The following is an 18,199-nucleotide window of genomic DNA, read 5'->3' on the forward strand; positions in this document are numbered from 1 at the left end:
ACGAAGGGTGCTGTGCCTGATACTACAGCTCTTCCAAGGCACCAGCCCCACCTAGACACCCACCCGCTGCAAGCCGGGGACGCCCAACCTAATCCATCGCACCCCAGCTCCTCCTCTGCCGCCGCCTGCCAATAACTGCGGCAGCCCCCCCAACCGCTGCGCCTCGCTATAGGCCGGCTGGGGCTGCCAGTCTCGGGCCGCCCCCGCGGCGGGGACCCGGCTACGGCGAAGCAGCGCGAGTTGGCCGGGGGCGCGGCTGCGGTTGCGCCATCTGTCAGGCGGGGGAGCGAGCCGGAGCCGGGCTCCGCCGCTGTCGCTCGGGAGGGGAGGACGCGGCGAGTCGGAGCGACGATCCTGCGCGCCCGTCTCCCTCCCTCCCCCGGCTGCAGCCCGCGCGCCGCTGCCTCGGCTCCCGGGGTCTTCGCTGCCTGGGCGCGGAGCCGCCGGAGCTCGCCCCGCTCCTTGCTGCGCCCGTGTGGTCCCTGGAAGAGCCGGCGTTGGCGGGCGGGGAGGAGTCACCTGCGGAGGGCCCCCCGCCGCGAGGGGGATGCTGTGAGCTTGGCTTCGCCGCGCCAGCCCCGCGCTGAGCTTCAGGTAAGGGAGCTAAGCCCCCGGGGCCCCGGCTGCGGCCCGGGGCGGGGGATGCTGCGCCGCCGGCCGGCCGCTGGTGTGTTGTTTTCTTTGTGTGGGTGTCGGTGGGTGTGTGGGAGGCTTTCTCGGGAGAGGTTAGGGCAACGCTGCTGCAGGTGCCCTCCACCCCGAGCCCCCTGGCCTGGGCGTGCAGCTGGAGCCCCGCCAAGGGGAGCGGTGCCAGGAGGGGAGGGGGAGAAGCTGCGGATGCAAAAGCCTTGCATCAGTTTTATGTATTTTTCCTTAAACGTTTGTTTTTGGCTCCTCCTCCAGTAGTAGTTTACCCCCCAAGAAAAACCGAAGCTTTATTGTTGGTGATCTTGCGGGTGCTGCGGGGTTGGCCCTGGGGGTGGATTGTTGTGACCCTGCTGATGGCGAGGATGATGGGCGAGGGTAAGCCAGTTCTGGCAGAATATAACAGGCTTGCTGGGGGGAGCCCGTGGTGCTGTGCGGCTTGATCAATTCACGTTTCTGTTTAATGTTTTGTGGATCTGAAGCGCTCTAGAGGAGCTAAATACTAACTATGATGTAATCATTTAATAATTAATGCTCATGTGTAGCTGGGCTCTGACCCATGCTGCCATTCTCCTGCTTTGGACCATTTGCATGTTTTTGGTTTTGTCCCATTGCTATTCCCACCCCCATTTTAACTCTTGAACTACAGGCTGAGGCTTTATTAGTTACTGAGCTAGAAAGTGAGGTAGCTGAGATACATCACAGGGCTTTATTTGCTGCAATTTAGGGGAGAGAAAAAGGGGGCGGGGGGGAATAACAAATAAAACTACCCTTTATCCCTCTTAGATTTTATAGGATTTGTGTGTGTGACAAAGGGCTCTTTCAGTGAAGAGAGGCACAAAATGCCCAAGGGTGGTAGGATTTGAAAGGAGGTTTGCTTCTTGTTTCTTTCTCTGCTCCCTGGGGCTTCTCTCTCTCCCCAGATGAGGCCGCTGATTTGATCTCAATTCCTTTCCAGCCACATTTAGATTAGTGAAAGATACCAAATGCCACACCACGGGTGCCAACATTTTGCTGCATCTGCAGAGCTACAGTATATATGTAGTCAAAGTTTCTTTAATAATGTGAAATCTGGTTTCTACTGCCTCAATAACTTGCCTTGTTGTTGTTCCATGTGGATTTCTTTAATTCTAAAATGAGAACATAATAGCCTGATCCATTCAGTAGTGACTGGGGAGGGAGAGAGAGATGGGGCTGATGCTTAAGGAGAAGATTATTGTCAAGTGCAAGGGAACACACTGCAGTTTTTCATCAGTCATTTTGATACATTCTGTTTCTTAGAATGATTAATAACAGAGCAGGTTTGTAAGAAACACAGAGTATTGAAAATGGTTTTAGAGACCTTGACGCTTTCCTGCCTGTATGCAGCCTCCTTACCTCCCACATCCTTCCTCTAACCACCCAAACGGCTGTCATTCTCACCAGTTTTCTAAATATCTTTTAACTGGTACTCCCTTGCCAATGCTCTGAACAATTGCAGGTGAAGATCTTTTGCTTATATGTTTGTAGAGGAAGTGGGTTTGTTAGGGTTTAGTCTAGTTCCCATAGATAAAGAACAGCAAATTAAAGGGACATGTTAACTTGAAATAAAGACCATTTCCATAATGAATTGAAAGTAGTTTCCAGCACTACACTCACATGCTGAGTTTTGTGGTTTTACAATCACATTTTCCAATTTTTTTTAAAATGGGTTTTCACTCATCTGCTGTGACAGACTCACACAGAGATAACTGTATATAAAGTTCTGTTAAATAAACAAAGCAAACTAAGTGGGGAATATATAGGGAGGAAATGTCTTTTAAATATTTCAGTTATAACCTTTTTAGTTGTTTTTGTAACAATGGTGATTTTTTAAAAGTTAACCAAAAGTGGTTTTCTTGTTCCCCCCCACCCTTGCCCACCAGTTGAAATCATCCAAGCCAGAAGTGCAGAAGATCTTGGAATAACAGAGAATTCACTCAAACCTTTAATGCTTAATGCATATTCTAAGAAAAAAGATTAGTTGAACCTAATGGATGTCAATTATGTATGATATTTACATCGGAATATTTTTTTAAAACATGTCTTGCCGAGGTTCATCTTGGAAAAAAAAAATCACTTTTAATACATTTTGTTACATTTGTGACCAGTTTTTTTCTTCATTAAAAGTAATGTGGCTTAATAGCTGCCTTTTCAGTTATTATGTGGGCTAAGCTTATTTCATTCCTGTTGTTCTGTAAACTCCTGTGAGAAGCTCACTGGAATATTAAGATTGTTCTTGAGGGTTTTTTCTGTGAGCACCAATGCTAAAATTAAGCACTCATGCTAAAATATCTTTAAAAGTATCAATTTGTGAACTCATTTCAATACCATGTTTGTGCAATAGTAATGTTTTCCTTCATCGGGGTGTGTTTTGCGAGTTAATTAACTTTGACACTATTATACATCCTCAGCTCTGGACACACAACTGAAGTCATGCTATATTATCTTTTGATAAAGTGTGTAATGGCATGGGGATATTACTTAATTATAAACTTTAATATAACTTAACGGGAAATAGTTTTCAGATTGGTTGAATACAGTCCTTATTAGGCAATAAAGGACACCTGCATATAGAGATGAAACAAAATACTAGGCAGAGCTGTCAGAGAAGATACTATGGGTACAATGGAAAACTACAAGTAAAGGTTATTTTTAACTTCTGTTAACACTGATATTAGATTTTTAAAAATTAAAACCAGTTAATATAAAAATTCAGAGTAAAATACAAAGAGTGTTGTAAAATCAGTTGTCTTAATATAGTTGTAATTGTTCAATAATTACATTGCATGAAGCATCTGAGTAACGTGGAGCATAGCATGAAAAGGACCTGTGGGGCCAGTGGCTCTATGGGCTTGATTAAAATGAACACCGGCATGATATGATTTGCACTGGATTTATGGTCTAATAAAAATTCATTTAGACAAAGTTAAAACTACGTGGTTCCCTCCATGGTGATTTAATGTTGTGTATACCTCACATGAGTGTTATATTTTCAGTTGTTAGTATTTTATGCAGAACTAACTTCTATTACATGTTCAAAGCATTGTACATGTCAGCTTATCACAGTTCTGCATTTAACACTGTGTACTCTTACTATGATCTTTCTTCAAGAATAAGAGAACTAATAATGCCTCCCTTTCTGCCCCCCAAAAATTCACTGTAGTGATTGAGTCACTGCTACAAAAATAGGGCTTGACCCTGTCAGCCGTTGGCTCAGTAGTCTCATTGAGATCTGGCAATTAAGGTCTAGTTCGGTGAATAAGGGTTTGCAGGATTTGGATCTATATGTTGCAAGTCAGCAATTTATTTAGTATATGATTTTTCAGAGATGCTGAGCACTTGCAATGCTAACTGAAGTCAGCAGGCACTAAAAGTTCTCCGCACTTATGAAAAAGGCTGTTATTTTACTTTACATTTATAAGCAACTGTCCAAAAAAGCATCTATCTTAGACTGTATAGTCCAGATCTTCAGAGCTCTGTAGGCTTCTAACTGCTGTTGGTTTCAAGTAGAGTTAGGCATATCATATCCTCAAGAGGTATTTGAATTAGGTGCCATTGACACTGACCGCATCAAATGAAAGTCCAGATTCTTATACACTTGTGTATGTGCTTAATTTTACTCATGCCAGCAGTCTCATTAAAGTTAGTGGGAATACCTTATTTGTAAAGGTAATCGTGTCTCTTCAGGAGTGGGGCCATAAACACAAAACTAATAACAACTTTGACCATATACATCAGAAACTAAGTAGGCCTTGCAGCAAAGGAAAAGTACCCCATCTCCTATCTAGCACTGGCTGAAGGATGACCATTCATTTTGCAAAGGGTTTTGAAATTTAGCTTCATTTCGAATCAGAACAAAACCCGCAAAATTCTGCACAAAGGAAAATTGCTAAGCTTTTTTTTTTTTGTTTCAGGGCAGTTGAGAGACCTTTTGTTTCAGCTTGCACTCTTTTTTTTTTATTTTATAATGTATAATTTCAAATTTTTTAAGTTTCGGGGGGGAAAAAGTTTTATTCCAAAAATGCCGAAACAAGATGTTTTGATGTTGTCAGAACATTTTGATTTTTTTGTTCCAAACTGAAACTTCTGCAGAATTGAAACTAATCTTGTGACGAGTTTCAATTTAAATGGAATTCCACTTTCCATTGGAAAATGGGTCTGAAATTTTTCCAACCAGCTTTGCCCCCTGAATTCCATGCCTTAATCAACGTTCCTGCTGTATTTCCCCCACCCCCAAAAATGCCCCATAAAAATGAGGCTCACAAAAATAACCTGTTTGGGCAACTACAGAATAAGAGAGGAAGTGAGTTTCAGAACTGGGAGGCCAGGAACCTATATCACTCGATATTGATGGAACTCTAACTTAAACACCCTGCTTATCACAACTGTGGAAGCCTGGCATGGGGAGTGAGACTACTAAAGGACTAGCACAGAGTTGGACCCAAGATCTTTATTTAGTGTAAAAATTTTTTAAACTGAGAGGATGACATTAACTCCAGCAAAGCCTTATATCTAAAAACATTCTTCTGCGACACAAATAACTTTGTAGAGTTTTTGTGGGTAAGCAAATGAATTACACAAAAATATCTTTAATCAAAGAGCAGCTCCAAGGATTGTAAATACAATGCTTTATGCTGAGACCCAAGGCAATAAAATAAACTATGTATTGCAGTTGTGAGGGCTGGAGGCAAGCAAATAGAAGGGAGGATGAAAAATCCCTCAAAGTAGCAGAAAGGGAAGAGAAGAACCAACATAATGTGCTCCCTCTTCTCTTGAGCCCGTGTCCATTCCATGCTGTAGGCATGCAGTAGTTGTAAGGAGCTGGAAAAAGTGGGGTGGGAAGTTGCTCCTCTGTGGCATGCTTATCTCTGAAACAGGTGGATGTCCAGTGAGCTGTGCTGCCAGGGGAGAGTGCTTCACGTCATCTAATTGCAGTTTGCACTTTCCAATGCTATCCTAAAAAATTGTAAAGAACTTTGTAAGACAGCGTAAAGGAAACTCTGTAGCTTAGTGCTAAAAGATAGGGCGCTAGTTAAAACCTAGAGCCCTCATTGTGAAAACAAGGTTATGTTAATCTTGAATCACAGGGCTTATGCTTCAGATGACTCACAAAGTGTCAGTTCTAAAGCCTTAAGAAGCCCTTTTAAAAATATTTTGCTAAATGACAACATTATGTCACTTGTAATGAAGTGACTGAAAATTGTTCTGAAGCTGAACTGACAGTAACAGCATGATGTGCATAGAAGTAGGTGAGAGCCTAAAAAAGGTAGGAGAAGCATCAGAGGCCAAGGAGATACCTGGATGAAGAGGTGAAGAGATCAAGGAACTGAAAAGCAGCAACAGAGAAAAGGAAGGCTCACGCAGAGGTGATGTCTGAAGGATGTAGATGCATCACAGAAAGACCCTTTAATTATATTTTAAAAAAGGAAGGGGGGGGAATCCAGTTTCATGGCAGAGACTCTTCCTAAGTCCTTATTTGAGAGATTTAGGCATCCATTTTTGTATAGATTTTTGTCAAAGCTTCCATTTATGTGCAAACTCAAATCAACAAGTTTTAAGCGTCTGTTAGCTGGATTACTATTTAGAAGAGTAGTTTTCAACCTTTTTTCATTTGCAGACCCTTAAAACATTCTGAATGGAGGTGCGGACTTCATATGGAAATTCAGCCTGTGGTCTGCAAACGGCTACCATAGAAGTCTTAGACTGAAAACTGATTGAATAGAAGTCAAATATAAATGTTGCATGCGATCGGCATGGCATTTGACGCAGCGTGAGAAAGGGTACTAAACTATGGTACTATGGTAACAGCAACACTTGCTGGTCAAAACCTGGATGTGGGGATAGTCACATACTTTTGATCAGTCAGGAAAATGGAATGCCTTTTCTGGGATCTGAAACTTTATTTTCATAGTCACCTTTCGCAGTCCCCTTAGACATAATCTCCAGACCCCCCCCCCCCCATGGGTCTGATGACCACAGGTTGAAAACCACTGATTTAGAATATAAAGACAAATGGGACTTTCACTGCATCTCTTCTATTTTAGAATGATGGAGACTTCAAAGAATGTAACTTTTGTTGTTCAAGCATAGGTTTTTGGGCCACATTCAATGAAGTTGAGTCCAATTATGCCAACAATGATCTTGCCCCTTAACTGTCAGGAATACGAACTAAGATGTGAAATGCAGCTTATGGCTTACGTGCCATTTTAGAAAAAGAAAAATTCTCAAATATTTCTGTGTAATGTTTACAGAGTATATGGGGTGATAAAAGTCTTGTCACAAACAGGTTCCCATAAATTGCAGAATTCACTTAGAGCTATACCACTTGTGCTATTCCAAATTCATGGTTACAAACCTTTATATTGTATGAGCATGCATTTGCAATTCAGGCTGATGTTTTCCAGATAATCACCCAGTTTATAAAAGCTTTGATTTTTTTTCCCATTTATGAAATATGAGTAAATATTACCTGAACTTCAGCAACAGGGTAGCTTGAGGAATCAAATCTCAACATAAAATATTTTAGTTCCCCAAACCCACCTTTTCTGGTGTTGGTTAAGATATAGCACTAAAGAGAGTGCTCTAAATCAGGCTTGCAAAATTCTGCAAATCCACTAGCCCAAGATGAATGTAATGGTTGGACTATTGGAGTGAATAAAATATCATTAGTCTATGTTTTAATCACTATCATAGTAAAGAGAAGATGAGTAGATGTGCATCAACTAGTAAATTTTGTGACCTGTTAAGCCCTTCTTTTAATTAAGTGGTCCATTATTTGTACAAAAATAACTTAGTATTTTAATATTTACTCTTTAAAAGATCTCCAAGATATCAGTTTGCAAAAAGATGAAGTATGCCATCTGATGTTTCTTGCACTGTTCATAGCACATCTTGGCATTTTATAAAAAAGATCATACTGTCAAGATAGCAAAAATTGGGGTTAATGGTAAATTTGATAACATTGACGCTGAGGCCTTTGATACTGTTGTGAGGAGTACAGTATAAATGCCAAGAGACTTTTTTTAAAACCCAAGGAGAGTCCTAGCAGCTTCCGCTATTGTACAGCACTTTAAATTTTTCTCTAGTATAAAATAAATAAATAAATTAGCACTGTTCAAAATGTGTTGAATATTTCTGACATGCTTGCATTCTTACTCATTTTTGTGTTGTATGCATTTGTCAGGTCTTCATTTGTCAAGGTAGTTCCTGCTTTGGAAACATTTTTTCACGAGTATATTAGTGAAGGTTGATACTGAGAACTTATCAGCCGACATCCTATGACTCATGGGACAGCGTTAAGCGTAGAGTAAAGGTTGTCAGTATTTTACATGTTCAATTTTGATTCACATTAATTCTCCCTAGACTTTGCTTTATACTAATTAATTCCCCATAAGTTGTCCTCAGCTGGTCATTATTTTACAACTTAGCATAAGATAGGAAGGTGAGATATATTGTTTTGTCATCGGGCTGACACCATTGCTACTGACAGGTTTCAGAGTAGCAGCCGTGTTAGTCTGTATCCGCAAAAAACAACAGGAGTACTTGTGGCACCTTAGAGACTAACAAATGCTCTAATAAATTTGTTAGTCTCCAAGGTGCCACAAGTACTCCTGTTCTTTTTACCATTGCTACTGTAACTCATTGACTTTGTCTGTGAGGATTACAGCAGGTATGATGGGAGCTATTAACTCCATTATTGTTCAGAGTGAGAAACTTTGTAACTATGGCTGGGTTTTTCTTTATAAATACCTCACTAAGAAGCAATGGGTTTGATATAACCACATCTACATGGGTAAGTGTAAGACTCGGAATAAAGGCCTCTACCTTTCCAGTAGGCAAGTTATACTCTTCTGCAAATAATGTCTGTCTGTCTCTCTCTCTGTTTTTTTTTTATTGGTGAGGTTAATGGCATTTTACCTGGTTTTTAGTCCATCTTGTAGATGGGCCCTCTTGGAGTCTCTCACTCTCTAATCTGTTAACATGCTAAAACAGGTTCTCTGTCTTATATTTTTACTTTCCCAGTGGATGGGGATATATTGCTATCTGCTGGTTAGAATGAGAGAGAGGGTGTTTAGGAGACATGGCTGCTTCTTTCCTCACTCAGCTATTCATAGAATATTATTAGGGTTGGAAGGGACCTCAGGAGGTCATCTAGTCCAACCCCCTCCTCAAAGCAGGACCAATATCCAGACAGATTTTTACCCCAGTTCCCTAAATACCCCCCTCAAGGATTGAACTCTCAACCCTGGGTTTAGCAGGCCAGTGCGCAGTCATCTTAAATTCTGTGCCTCCATCTTTTCTACTTTACAAAAAAGGGTAAATTAACTTATTTTACAAATGTTTTAAGATCCTTAGTGTGAAGATACTATTTGTGTCCATCAGTTTTACTACATTCTAGCATTAGTGATATACAGTAACTAGTGCTGAGAGACCCTCCAATGGGTCGGCTTGAATTCCTAAACCCCATAGTTCATCCACATCCCCTATGAATATTTTTAGTTTGGAAATCTAAGTAATAGAGTTGCTTGCAAGCAGTGCCAGATTAACCTTTTGTGGGCCTGGTGCCAAACATATTTGTGGGCCCCCAAGGGAAACGATTGTAAAAGACAGGAGATTGACACAGAAGTTGTCTTTGATACAGCTGCACAGGTTTATTTGCAATATTTACAAGTTTCAGTTGCAGATGGAGGTGGCTGCCACTAGGGTACCATCAATTTTACCCTAGGGCAAAAATAAAAAATACAAAATAAAACACAGTGGGTAAAAACTACTAACAAGGCCCTTGCACTTGCAGCTGAAGGTGGTGAGGTTTGTGATGGTCCTTAGCTCCTGTGAGAGTTTCGTGCCACAATCTTGGACCAGCCCCTGAGACAGCTCTGTCTCCCACACAGACAAGCTTTACCCTATGGGTAGAAAATTATCTTGTGCCTTAGTAGCGAAGTTGTAAATCATGATCTTCATCCTGGAGCTTCAGGCAATCTTTGAGATATGCTGGGCACAGGCCATTCAGCATGAAGTGAAATACAGTTATTTTAAAGCAAGTTCAAGAGCTCAACAGAAAATGCTCATGGGAACACAGCAGAGAGAGGAAAAAGGAAACACACTCCTCTCCATGCCTGGTTGGAATATAATAATTCCATCATACCCATCTGCATTAAAAATGTTACAGGAGCAATCACACTCTTCTCATTCCCCATAAATAAGCCAAGGCTCATGGCGCTGCTCCTTAAAAGGTCACAGATCATGTCAGGGCACAAATCAGAACATCTTTCTCTCTCTGACAAGGAGCATTCCCCATCCCTTTGAGTCCCCCTTGCTGAATATTCCTTTCAGGAGTCAGGGAGGTTGGGGCTGCATGTTTGGGAAGCCGGGGGAAGGGGAGCAGAACAGATCAGACAGTCTCTGGGACTTCCAACCAACTTGCTTAGGTCACCCATACCCTGGGGAGGTGGACTGTGCATGGGTGCCCAGCGGGCACATGGCCCCGTGCCTTGCTGAGAGATGGCACCCTTCCAACCATAGCACGAGGTGCCTAGTGAGTAATCACTTTCCCCTTACCAGGCCTGGGCACCAAGAAAGTTGGACGTTCAAGTCCCACCAGTGTTTGGAGTGAACTTGGAGGGCCAGTGCCCCCAGCTCGTGCCAGGCTGCTGAGTCCCCCTCTCCCGGGCGCCTGCTGTCCTCCCTGCACCTCACCCAGAGGGGCACCCATCTTGCAAAGAAAGGGGCACAGCCAAGGGGCTGACCCACAGCCCTCAGCCACCAGAGCCATTCCAGGCAGGGAAAGGGGCTCAGTGGGCACCTTGCTTCCCCTCCGCGGGCAACAATGGCTCCGCATCCAGCTGCCAGTCACAAAGTCCAGCCGAAGCCTCTGGGGGGCTCAGATGGCGTCTGCCCCAGTACCAGGTGCACTCAGCAGCCTGGCCAAACAGAGCTCCCAGCCTGGGCTGCCCCAGTACTGGTTATGGACCTCTTCTGTGTGTGGCCCCGGCACCATTGTAAACCCAGTACTGCTTGCAAGATATTCAGGTCAGAAATCATTGGGAATTTCCTTTCTTGTGGTACTTCTAGGGCCTGGATGAACTCAGGAAGCAGAGCTGTGAGACAACATTCTCTTTGTACTTTAAATCTCTCATGTGTTTTTTAAAAAAAAAAAAATAAAAAAAAAAAGTCAAGTTTGGATCGAAACAAGCGCACTCATCCTTACTGCTATGTACTATACTCTGGATACAACACATATAGAGTAAATGGCATGTGTTAGATTAATAATGCACATAATGTGGTTACATTATATAATATTGTATCATAACGACTCTATTAACACTTAAGAGAAATTTCAGATTTTTTTTATGCTAGTGCTTAACTTTGATTTCAAACTCCCAGAGTTAGGGGTTTTTCTTGGTGGTAAAGATAACTAAATGAAAAGGCTGACTGAGAAAAAAGCCCTCAGGAGAACAATCTTATGAAAAAAGAATCTCTTTTCCTTCTACCTTTTATGAATGAGGGGAACTAGAGGACAAGCACTCGAGTTGCCAGCCTTGCTCACTTAAGCCAGCATTACTGGCATGCTGAAAACTGGAGCAGAATGTCTAGTCCTAACATCCAAGCAGGGATGCCAAAATGAACAAAAGAAATTACGGACTAAAGAAAATGTAAGGAGAACTGTGTGCCTCATCATCTCTGTTCAGTCACTATGTATTGAATAGTAAAAGCATCCAGTTTATAAGAGAATTTATTTCTGTGTGAGTTTGAGAGCAGCTCCAGTGGCTCTCCTATAAGACGTAGAAATAGAAGATGGTTGTGGGGGGATTGGGTTTGCTTTTTAAGTTATTTTTAGGCCCTCTGGTGTCGGTCTGGTTGATGTAATGATATTTAAAGATGTGTTTAATGTTTCTATTGTTTCCAAAACTTTACAAAACAAAACTTTTTCAAGAGTTAAGTGACTTGATTTATGCATTAGTAGGCAGAATATTAAAGGCTGTATTTGATTTTTTCCCTCAACCCAGTTTTTAGTTTTGATGGTGAGAATTGCTGTTTGGAGTTCGTCTTGTAATTTTTATACTTACACCATCCACTATTCAATTAATCATGTGATAGTAAGGCCCTTGAATATAATATTCATGATGATCTCATTGAGCACTCATTTAAACCACTGTAGGGATATATTTTTTCCATGCATAAGAATTTGTCAAACAAGCCAGCCAAATTATGTCTTTGTGGTGAACTGTTTAATGATGTGTCATGTAAACTACATCTTACTAAAGTTAGATTTAATCCTCTTATGGCTAATATAGTTCAGTAGAACTATTTGGTGGGGTTTTTGTTTTGTTTATTAATTGGTTTCTTAGCAAAAATGTGTTCTTTAGCCAAAACTTAAGGCCTAATCCTGCACTTATCAAAAGTAATGGTGAGTTTTGTCTTTTTACTGTGGTCCAACATCTGACTCCTGGAAGGGGAGGTAATATATAAAGAATAAACTTACTTTATTGCACGAGCGAAGTGACCTAAAAAAGATTGACTGTTAAATGTATGCTTATTGTGCACTATAACAAAATGTTAAAATTTAGAAGACACTCACTACTTGATAGTAAAACTTGTTTTAAAGTCTAGTATTAGGCATAAAAAAATACATATAGTTACTTCAATGTATCTGTCCTCCAGGAGGAGGGATTACTGTAGTGCTGATAGGGAGTTGCACCTTTAACAACTGCCCAGACTTGTGATCAGAAGACAATAACATGGTAAGAATCTGCACTGCAGTTATAAGACTTTATTTCTAAACACTATTGCATCCTTCTTTCAAATCATATTACAATGAGAGGGAGAATACTTTTTGACATACTACATATAGTAATGCAACTCAAAGAAATTGTCATGTCCGTCTGCAGGGTAAATTTATGTAGGCCATATATGTGCTCTTGTATTTGACAAATTGTATAAATTTCAAATCATTATGTAAATTGATTTAATGTTGTACAATGACATAATTGAAAAATAGTTGCTGGTGTACTCCAAAGATGAAAAAGCAGAGAGAGGCTTACTTTGTTCCATGTTCTTCTCAAAACCTATGTGACAATGCAGGGTGAGTTCCTATTTCTGCTTGCTTAGGAAGACTTGCTAATGGTTCCACCATGTATGTGAGTAATCTGGCCATCCCAAACTTGTGACAGTAAAAACTTCTTATAGTGCCATCAGTTTATTAATATACAATACTTGTTTTGACTGAGGAAATGGCAGTCAAACCACATAACAGATTTAAGTTACAGTTTAGGATTACTGAAATGGTAATATCACATGGAAAGTGATTTGTAGAGCATTCTAGTGAAAAAGTATTGAAGTGTCACTTTAAAAGAAAATGTCACCTACAATAATGCATTTTACTTTAGATTTTCTTTTAACTGTTCATGTAGTGATTTTTCTTTAACTATGTTAGTATAACTGAGGTCCGTTTCTAGAACGGAGAAGGGTGTTGTTTTTATCAGAGGCCTATTATGGAGTTCTTCCTGGAACGTACAGTTTTCTTCCCAAATTTTAATTTAGTAAATTAAACAGGCATTTTGAGAGACATCCTCCAATGGTACAGTACAAGTTGTCATAGCTCCACTGAAGCTTCTGAAGCTCAAACAATTGACTCCAGCTGAGGATCTTGTCCCTCCGTGTTCTTTGTAGTTTTTTCTTATTGCATTTTAAACTCTTTGCTATTTAAAGGGGCGGATAGCATGCCAGTGTTCGTTTGTTTAAAATGAGTAACTTTGCACCCAGAAACATTTGGGTTTTTTATATTGTGCTGCACACAACCTTGGCATTTTGCACTAAGCAGTTTTCTTGCAGCATGCAGTAATATAAACTGAGGCAACAACTTAGTACCACGGTGATTGTTTTTAGTAAAATAATGAAGAAAATACATTATCCACTAAAAGAGGCATTGTGCGTGTGTTCTGTTTATATCCCTGTGATAGTTATTGAATAGGATACTTAATAAGTCACTTTAAATGTCACATTCAGTAACAGTTTGAATCCTCACATCTAACAAGCGTGCAGTTCCAGTGTCCCAAATTGTGAATGATAGTACAGTAATATATTGAGATTCTAATTGATCAGGGGGTTTTTAAGGGTTTCAAAACTTTAGTAGCATATGTTGTATTATCTGACTAACATAAGTACATATCCCAAATATTCAGTGCAGAAAAAAAATGTATTTAAGATACAACCCTTATTCAGCGGCACTATTTCCTAAGTGCCATAAAAATTTGGTTTCTTGACATACTGAGTGAATACCAGTCAGAAGATGACTACCATCCTTCTAATCTGGGTCAGTTATGAGAGGCTACAGAACCTGCTGTTGCAGAGTCTTGGATAGAGAGTGATCCATACAAGGAGACTGAGTTGGTATTTTATGCCTACTTCCTCTTTACTCCTCATGTGTCCTATAAAAAATGATTTGGCGAAAGCTGTGCTGAGCCAGTGCTGTGCGTCATGGACCCAAAGCCTGCTTGCTCCTTTGCTCCCTATTTCTACTCAGTATTGAGAAAACCTCTTTCTCTCCCAAAACACCCAGGCAGGCATGAAAGGATGCAGCTGTAGGGAAGGGAATGTTTGGCTTGGCTTTGGTTTGGGGGAGGGAAAGGGAGGAAATCAATATCCTCTCTAGCTCCCTTACCTTCTGTCCCACCAGGGGACTTCCTCTGAGTCCCTGTTCCTTTCTGGCTATTGCTGCCACTGCTTTCCTCTCGCATCTCCCCCTTATTATCTTTGACAGCTTCATAGTGGTCCTGATTGAACTATTCTAGGAGTCCTGTCAACTCCTATCCACAGCAAATCTGTCTCCGTCCTTGTATCCCTCTTGCCCGCCCACCTCGCCTTTCTCTAGTCAACTGATCTTTTAATATAAAGAACTTCTACGTACACCTCTACCCGGATATAATGCAAATTCTGATATAATGCGGTAAAGGAGTGTTCCGCGGGGGCGGGGCTGCGCACTCTGGCGGATCAAAGCAAGTTCAATTATAACGCGGTAAGATTTTTTTGGCTCCCGAGGACAGCGTTATATTGAGGTAGAGGTGTACTTGAATTGGCAGAAGTGTTTGAAATGGCCTTGGTCATAATACTGTAGAAGTACTTATATTCATGATGATTAAAATAAAAAGTTGGAGTATTGTTTTATTTTTACACAGTAGTAGAGAATTATATGTTTACAATGTACAATTGTTGCTGTAGGATAAAATGAAGGGACCTCAGAGAAGTTAAGATGAGGGCCTTTAATAAGGGGATTAATGTAATCAAATAGCTCATTCAGGTCATTTGGAAGTATTGATGTATGGTGGGCCATAGCTCAGTTAAAGGCTAAATCAACATCTGTACTGTGTGGGGAAAGACCTGGAATTTCAGCCATTTAGTATGACCAAAGGGCCCTATCTTGAATTTGTTACTGGGGCAAAACTCCCAAAGAGCCCTTAAAGAGGGCCAAATAATTGTCATAGTTTCTTTCTAAGCTCTGCTCCTGTATGAGTATGCCTGTCTTTTAAAAGCAAGTAGGCCTTCCAGAGCAGGGAAGTCATTTTCTGTCAGATATCTTATCTTGATTTAGGGAGTCAGTCTATTAATTGCCTTAGTGTACTGTGTATGTGGGTAATGCTTTAGATCACATAAAGGTTTGTTTGGGATAGGTTTGATACATGAAGGGGCCATCACCTTATGCAAGCTTTGACTTAGCTGCCACAAAAACTTCATACAAAACTGTTTCTTAGTCACAGTTTGTCAATGACCTGAAAGAGTGTGGAAAAGAGGATAGGGAGGATATTTAGAATTACTGTTTGTTTTATATATTCTGATAAATACAGTGTTTTGCCACAAGCTAAATGTTAGACAAGTTACAAAACCTGACTTTCCCTGAAGAGTATACAAACTAAAAAGAATGCAGGATAAATTTTTTTGGCAAACTGAAAGGAGGAAAACTGGAAAGGATGGTAGGGAGATATGAACAGAGCTTTCTGAATAATGGATTTTTATTTGCTGGCAATTCTCAGAAATGAAATTAAAACCAACTTTAAAAATGATTTTTTTAACATTTTTGAAAACTTTTAATAAAATTGAAGGAAACTTTAAAATGAAAAGTCATTTTGAACTGAAAAATAGAAGCATTTCATTGGGAAAATATCAAAATGAAAGGTGACTTTCAACACTAAAAATTCAGTAAAACTGAAACAAATTAATGAAACATTTCAGTGTTGCTGAATCTGTAACTTTGCTGAAAAAATGTTTTGGCCAAATAATTTCACCCAGCTCTATATCTGCATACCTTTTCCTGCCGTAGTAGCACTTCATTTCAGTGTCTGAGGCACTGCTCCTGCAAACACTTTCTCTTGTAAAGTTGTATGGATTGGGATCCAGTATTGCCAACTCCAAGTGTTCAAAAATTATGAGACTGACTTAAAAAGGATAAGTGGCTTTTCTTGGTGTTGTGCAGTTGTTGTTCTCTTTATTTGCCTTCTGGCTTTTGAGCCTTTAGGGTGCACCCTGGTCACATTTTCAGATTTTTCTTTGCAACTATGAGGGCTGAAATTCTCATGTAATAGCAAGTTTCTAAGAGTGGGGGGGGGAGAGTGGGCTCAAAAATACAGATATCATGAGGTTGATGATAAAATTCTGATAGATGGCAATGCTGGGAATGTAGGAATGCTTTCTCTGAAAGATCCAGTTCAAGTCTCCAAGCTTTGGAGCTGACAAGGAAGATAGTAATAACCTAGCCTATAAGACAAAGGAAATCTTGACCTGACTAGCTTTGGTGTAAAGTTATAACTTGCCTCTGTTTTTTGCTAATATTGGAAATTAGATACTCGAATGAGATTGTTTCAGTCGTACAAAAACAAGCTCTATATTTATCTCCACATAACACACACACACACACATCTTTATTTGAAATGGAAAAGGTAATGTTGCTTTGGAAAGACTATATTAAAATCATTTTGGGTTCTCTTAGTAGTTTAGATATGCTTCTCATCATCTCCTTCCCAAATATCTCAGGGGAAAAAAAGGATCTTAGGTTAGATTGGTGCACTTGAAAACTGCTATTGATGCTCTGTTCATGATGATAGTGGGAGTGGGGGGGGGGGAAGATATTTTAGAGGTGTGATATCTTAGAACTCGTCAAATACTCAGCTTTGGGTACTTTCTGGTAGTGAAAGAGGTGGTATTGGCAACTTGCAATTATCATGAACTTGGTGATGATGGGGTTTTGTGGGGTTTTTTGTATTGTTTTTAACATGTGTTACTAGCTCTGAGTATCAACTTTCATTTTACTTAAGTTTCTAGCTGTAATGACTGTAGAGAGAAGTTTCAACACATAAACCCCAAATGCTACAACATCAGAAGATTTAAAAAGAAAGTTTCTTAAAATGTCATGATTTTTTGTGGGGCCTGACTCATGACTATGAACTCTTGGAGTATGAAATACTGAAGATGGCATTTATTTAAAGTCAGGCCTTTTGGCCTTCAGCGTCTGCTGCCCATACAGAAACTGCCAGCGAAAAGCTCAACTTTTTTTTTTTCTTTACTGAGCAACGTAATTTTCTTTAACACCTTCCAGTAAAGGCTCCAAGGCATTCAAATTTTATTAAAGTGAAATTTTTCCAGTTTGAGGTTTAGATATGTTCAGCATATAATGTACATTTTCAATATACTGTGTGGAGAACTAGTTGCTAGAGTCATTTTGTTGCTAATGAGTCCTGCATGCTTGGCTTATAACATACTGCTCTGAAAATGCACATGCATAAACTGGTGTAATAGAGGCTGATCCTACAAATATTATTGTTAATGTTGGCAGATGTTCATGGTCAATATAGTGCTTTCTCTGTAAATAGCTATTACTCTCTGGCAAGCAAATAGCTTATGAAGAGTGGATAAGGTCAGGGGCATTGCTGCATGTCAAGCAAGAGCAGGTGGGGTGAACCCAAATGCATTATTTAAAAGGACATGGGTGTGACTTTTCTCCATGGGCCCAGAAGGTTGCTCTTGCTTTCCCAGTGACTAAAAATATGTACAGTCCTGCACTGAACACCCCTCCCCCCCCCCCAAATCCCCTAAAGTTTAAAATCGTCCAAAATGTCTGGCCTGGACTGTTTAAGTGCACACACAGGCTTCAACATGTGCATAACTGAAATGGTCAGGAATGTGCATTGTCTATAATTTTGCTGAATCGGATATGTTAGATATGACAAATGACTCAATTTGAGGTAGATTAAAAAAATATTTCCGACAAAAAGTAGGATTCAAGATCTCTCTAAGAAAAAGCCTCCCTCCACCCCCAACGTAGGGGCTTGTTATTGCATAGGGTTACCATACGTCCGGATTTTCCCGGACATGTCCGGCTTTTGGGGGCTCAAATCCCCGTCCGGGGGGAAATCCCCAAAAGCCGGGCATGTCCGGGAAAATCGGGAGGGAGGGCCGGGCCGGGGCCGCGGGGTCGGGCCGCCGAGGGGGTGCGCTGGGCCGCGGGGCCGGGGGTCGGGCCGCGGGGCCGGGCCGCCGGGGGGGT

At 40.8% G+C, this 18,199-nt stretch overlaps 1 protein-coding gene across 5 annotated transcripts in view; it reads left to right on the forward strand.

Moving 5' to 3' along the window:
- Positions 1-239: 239 nt before the first annotated feature.
- FYN (FYN proto-oncogene, Src family tyrosine kinase) overlaps positions 240-18,199 on the forward strand; it is a 191,180-nt gene continuing 173,220 nt past the window's right edge. The window contains exons 1-2 of one of the 5 annotated variants that reach the window (XM_034765847.1): positions 242-594; positions 12,328-12,407. The gene's annotated coding sequence lies outside the window, so the exon portion shown is untranslated. Of the gene's footprint in view, positions 595-1,003; positions 1,024-12,327; positions 12,408-18,199 lie in introns of those variants that run through there. The other 4 variants (XM_034765849.1, XM_034765850.1, XM_034765846.1 and 1 more) reach the window with 4 other exon arrangements.

The sequence above is a fragment of the Trachemys scripta genome, chromosome 3 (assembly GCF_013100865.1).
Source record: "Trachemys scripta elegans isolate TJP31775 chromosome 3, CAS_Tse_1.0, whole genome shotgun sequence".
Lineage (NCBI taxonomy): Eukaryota > Metazoa > Chordata > Testudines > Emydidae > Trachemys > Trachemys scripta.